We start from the raw sequence: 6,292 nt of genomic DNA on the forward strand, positions 1-6,292 counted from the left end.
AAAGTAGGTGTGGGTTAACCTATCTGCACATTCAAGCTGTTACTGATGGATTAGTAGGGATACACTCAAAATCTGGCCAAATTGAATTAGCATGGACTTCTTCAGCAGGATCCAAAGAATCTCTTGGCTTGTTCCCAGGGCCGTAGCTAGGGGTGGTAAGGTGGGCCCCTGCCAGGAGCGCAGGCAATGGGGCGTGCGCAAAATTGGCTAAAATATGTCGATAAATATAAATATAAATATTATTTAATAATAATAATAATAATAATAATAATAATTTATTTCTACCCCACCCATCTGGCCAGGTTTCCCCAGCCACTCTAGGCGGCTTCCAACAACAGATTAAAATACAATAAAACACCAGTCATTTAAAACTTCCTTAAACAGGGCTCCCTTCAGATGTCTTCTAAAAGTCAGATAATAATTTATTATGTTGTACTCTGTCCATCTGCTTGGGTTTCCCCAGCCACTCTGGACGGCTCCCAAATGAACATTAAAATACATCAAACATTAAAAACTTTCCTAAACAGGGCTGCCTTCAGATGTCTTCTAAAAGTCAGATAGTTGTTTATTTCCTTGACATCTGATGGGAGGGCATTCCACAGGGCAGGTGCCACTACTGAGAAGGCCCTCTGCCTGGTTCCCTGTAACCTCACTTCTCGCAGGGAGGGAACCGCCAGAAGGCCCTCGGCGCTGGACCTCAGTGTTCGGGCAGAACGATGGGGGTGGAGACGCTCCTTTAGGTATACTGGGCCGAGGCCGTTTAGGGCTTTAAAGGTCAGCACCAACACTTTGAATTGTGCTCGGAAACGTGCATAAGAAATGGTTTTTAATAGAGGGTGAATTGGTTGGGGAAGGGTTGGGGGTTAGAGGAGAGGCGGAAAGAAGAGCTGTTGTCCGTGGCTAGGGGGTGCAATCTGGACGGTTCTGCCAGGGGCGCAAGATCACCTAGCTACGGCTCCGTTTTTTCCATGACCCCAAAAGGGCTTTAGACTTGTGTCTCTTGAAAAGTAACCCCCCATCCTACCCATCCACGCAAATCTGTATGGCAAACTGCTTTTGAAACTGGTGTGGCCTTTTCTTTCCCTCGAAGGGAAAAAAAGAGGAAAACTCCATAGGTGTGCCCAAGCCTTGGGATGTGACTGAGAAGCAGTTTGGATCCCAGCCCTCGAAAACGGAACTCTTCCAACTATTTCAATTAAGCCGTGTTGTTAAAATGTTTTAATGTATGACTTCACCCTTCATTTTTATGGCATTCCTGGAATACTGTTACAAATACAATAAATGCTCTTTTAATCTTGAACGCTCTACTAGTTGTCATTTGTGAGACAGTGCAATAAAATGATCACAAGTACTAAATGGCCTATTTTATATAGAATACAATATCCGTTGCTATAACTGTGAGGTATGTTTCAAGTTAGGATTTACTTTAGGATTTAAAGTTAAAACGTCTGAAAGGAGCTGTTCGTATTTCATTTGGCACATGATTTCCAGTAGAAGTTAATCAATCTCTGAATGTTCTGGGCCTTCCAGTTGTGTAACATATTTATAGGTGAAGGTAATTGATTCTATGCCACTGTTTGCTTTAATTCTGCGAAGTATATATTCAAAATCTGCTTCTTATTATCAGCTAATATGGATATCCCCATCAGAACTATTACTTTATGGTTCCACAGAAGGCATTGCTTATGCATGCACTTTGTATAGTTGTGAGTGACAGTCACCCTTTGGTGCATGATATTTACACCCGTTCATCAAACTGTCTCCCTGTTGCAAGTTCTCACAAGCTCTCTCTGCTATATACACAATTATGGTAATTTGGAAACGAAACATAGAGTAGAAAAAAGTGCATGATAAATGCACATCATCTTAGTTTTTATGGCTCTAGTAAATTTCACACCCTAGGCTAGATCAAATTCACTTTGAGTTGCTCATGCAGCAATCATTTTTGAAATGAGTCAATCAACAGGCTTTTCCTTACTCATTACTCCTTTGTCTAAAAATCTTAGAAATCTGTTTTCATTCCTTTATCAGTTTATTTCCAAGTAATATTGTTGCCTTTACCTAGCACTGAAACCATTATTTCCTGTTTATAACAGTTGCAAAAGTAAAAGATTTCCCTCTAATGCCAAAGACATCTACTTTTGTGGCTGAATATTTCAATTTCTCCAAGATGCTTGGCTAATAAAAAAAAATAAAAAAGCAATTTTCTCTCAGCAGTAGGCGAATGTTAGAAAAGAAGGGGTTAAATCCCCCCCAACACTGTTGATATACAACTGTGAATTCATCTGAAGAATTTGGATTTAGAATGATTTAATCCCATCAAAGTCCATGACATCAGATTGGTTCAGATGGATCACAGCACTTCAGTTTTACACGATTGTGGATAGATTCTTCAGCTATTAGATTATTTTATATTACTACCCTAAAGACAGTTATATTCAGTCTCCCTGGGCATTACAGAAGACTACATTCTACACTGTCCAGCAAATAGATTGTAGGAGGGAAATAAAGATTGCCTGAAAATGGCTTGTATTTGTAAACAGTTCTGCGAGAACATTGTACACACTGTATATCAGCTTGTCAGTGTAGTATATTTTTGGAGTTTATATGCATCATCCCCCGCTTCTTTAGCATTTTCAAGTAAACAGCTCTTGGAATAGAAATATTAAATATTAAGATCTGAGAACCTTGGAGAAAAAGAAGGGAAGACAAACTGTCACTTAAAAGACAATTCTGGTTGTGAGGCTTATAGCTGGAAGGTGTGTGTGTGTGTGTGTGTGTGTCTTCTACACTCAATGTCACCTCAGGATCATTAATAAAGAGCATTCACAAAGAGGTATATGTGGAAACACCTCTGCCATCTTTATTAGATATTAGAATGTGTAACAGAAAACACACGCCACAGTTTAATTAATACTGATGATTAAGAAGAAACCATGGTGGACCATTTGAATCCTCTACAGTTATTCTTGTTCCCTTGTTTGTTGACACAGGAGTAAGAATGAATGAATAAAACTTTATTTGCGTCAGCCGTCAGCCATAGCAACAAAAGAACATTGCGATATACACAGAACAAAATAAAAGTCGATTATATAAAACACAGTTTAGGGTCGTGAATCAGCAGTCAAATAGTGGACCATATTCTGATTGCCCCAGCTAGAAACATTGCAACCTTTGCAGTCATCTGCTCCTCTTGATCTGCCAGGAGAAAAGATACTGTGGCGGTGGTTGGGTGACCTGGAATGGACAATAAAAGATGGGTGATAATCTCATTCCTCAGGTCTTTGTAAAGAATGCACGCAAGGAGGGCATGCACCACTGATTCGGTGCTGCCATCTCTGCAGGGACATAAGCGTTTTTCGTATGGAATCTGTTGGAATCGTCCCTCAAGTACAGCCGAGGGGAGTACATTACAGTGGTACCTCTAGTTACAAACTTAATTCGTTCTGGAGGTCTGTTCTTAACCTGAAACTGTTCTTAACTAGAGGCGTGCTTTTGCTAATGGGGCCTTTTGCTGCCGCTGCACCACCGGCACACGATTTCCATTCTCATCCTGGGGCAAAGTTCTCAACTCGAGGTAACTCTTTCAGATTAGCAGAGTTTGTAACCTGAAGCGTTTGTAACCTGAGACATTTGTAATTCCAGGTACCACTGTACAGGAGTAAGGAATGAGGGTGTTTCAAGTAGCACCCCTCTCTAGTCTTTGTGTGAATTGCTCGGCTGTCTGTAGTGATGGGACCTTTACACATATAGCTGCACACACAAAGACTTTCTTGCAGCCACAGAACATCCGTTGTGTAGGGTCTGAAGCAGATGACAGGGTGGTGTGGGAGTGCTCAGCTGATCTCTGGTTGCTGGGTTGCAGCACTCCAGGAAGGAAAGGGAGAGGATTAAGGTTGGCAGCAAGGTTGGCGGGATGCAAACGAAGCAGCGGATCCAATCCAGTGTTCCTGCTGGTATGTTTGCACCATGATGACACCTCACCCCTCCCCATTCTGTTATGTGGCAGTGATGTCCCCTATTTCCCCCCAGGAAATGTGGAATCTTATGCACATATACCACACAAAGTTTATATCAGAAAAATGGTTGCACTTTTCATACAAAGAAACCTGCTGGGAAACATGGGAGGAAGAATAGGGCTTTGGTGAGTTAGTCATTCATCTCAGGCCAATATCAGAAGCCTTGACTGATGAGAGAGGAGTCTATGATGTAGCCTGTTGGGTTTCCATGTACAGGAGTATGCCAAAAGGCCCAGTGTCCATGTCCCCTTGTTCCCCCCCTCCTGCACATGATTAGCCACTTCCAGCTGGATAGTTTCTTGTTGTTTATTAGGGACAGGGTGTTACATCACATGCTTTCCCCCCACAGTTGACAACACTCCAGCAGTTCCTTCTTGGGGCACCTGTTGGATATAGTTTGAGACATCACTCTGTGGCCTCTTGAGTTTCTTTCCAGGAACTTCTCCCTCCTGCGAGAACTCCAGTCAGGCCGTCTCTCCACCACCCCTTCTCTTCCTCCTCAGTTGTAAGGAATTCGGAAGTCCTATCAACAACAGTTGGGTCCTTCCTGTTGTTGTTGTTTTAATCTGTCTTGTTGTCAGGCCTCGCTGGAGGGAGGAGAAATGGCATGGCCTGTCTGGCTGCAAGCTTGTCTTCCAGCCATTCTCCACCAGCAAGTGTTGCCAACCAGAGCTCTGACCCTGCACGTATAATTCCCATAATTCCCTTTGACGAGGGATTGATTGCTAAACCACTCAGAGAGTCAGGCACACCGGGGGGCCACTAGGGGGCGCATTGGAAGATGGCCGACAATACCATCTCTCCGACCCACACAGGGTAATTAAGAGGCTGTTATGGGAGTAGGCAGCCTCCCTTGTTGCCCCAAGGAAATGGGGAACACTGCCCTTGCCTGCTGTGCCCATAAATCACCCCCTAATTCGAAAGAAGGGGGTGAGGGCCCTAGGCAGAATGCCCCCGTGTGGACCTCGGCTCTCCTGGACGCTGTCTCTGATCTCGCACTAGCTGCAGCAATTTGGAATAATTAATTACAAAAGAAGCAAATGCACATATTTCAAGTGAAGAAGGGGAGTGAAGTCTGCTAATTTAAGTGACCTCTGCGAAAGAAGACGACGGGTTGGAGAAACAGGAATATTTTATGATGAAGATACACCAAAGGCTGGGTATGTTGACAACGGGACTGAATGGGGGGGGGGAACCTTTTTTACTTTCCTTCTATGTGATTTACAAGAACCCCTCCTCATTAGAATCGTCGGTTGAACTGACCCAAGCAGGATAATTAAGGTCTGTGTGGAGATAAACTTTAACCAAAAGTATGCTTTATGGAGATCGAGAAGCAATAAGAGCTTTTGGCGCAGCAATTAATTCAGAGTCGCCATCTTGCCAAAGGATTTATAGCCGAGAGAAGGAACGGACTTGTTTTCAGACTGCATTCCTGGTGAATCTCCTCAGAGGTTTTGAGAAAGGAGGCAGATTGGTGAAGATTAATGATGCTAAGACTGTTTTGATGTATGGAAGTGATGTTACATGGAAAGCGTCTGGATATGGCTACTGGATAAAAAATAATAATATCCACGCAGGATTACAAACTGTCTAACCAGCTTGTGGAGACTATCAGAAGTCACAAAGAGAAAGGAAAAATATATGAAAATAACAACAAGAGATGTGGAAAAACAAGAAGAAAGGACTGGATAGTACTGTGAACATCATAAGGTGTGGTAGCCTTTTTTGAGGTTTTTAAAGACTTTGGTGATTTTTGAAGCTTTTCCAAAACTTTCCCGACACCGTGCTTCGCAAGACGGAAAAAATCGCAAGACGACAAAACTCGCGGAACGAATTAATTTCGTCTTGTGAGGCACCACTGTAATTTGGTTTGATCTGATGTGATTGGTCGGTTAATAAAAAATTATTCTTAAAAAAAAAGAGAGTCAGGCGCACCAACTTGATATTTGTTTTAAGGGAGCTGGGCCTCCTCAATCTTCAGGTGGCCCTATATGCATGTGAGGTCACGTGCACAGCATGTGGTGCATGGTGTAGGCCCAGTGTGTCAGGCTTTGGGGAATCAGCTTCTTCCCCCATGGCGGTAAATAAGAAAATCCAGCAAAAGGAATGTCTTACCAGTTAGGTTCTTTAATAATCACAGTGAGAGACAAAAGAACACGTCTCCCTAGAACGGCGGTGCTCCAAATTAAGGCTCACTCTGCCCTTCTGTCCCTATTAATCTACATCACTCCTACGTCTTGTAATCTGAGCTTGTACCCTCTGCGCTTTCTGTT

This window comes from Podarcis pityusensis, assembly GCF_964106645.2.
Source record: "Podarcis pityusensis genome assembly, chromosome: 1".
Taxonomy (NCBI): domain Eukaryota; kingdom Metazoa; phylum Chordata; class Lepidosauria; order Squamata; family Lacertidae; genus Podarcis; species Podarcis pityusensis.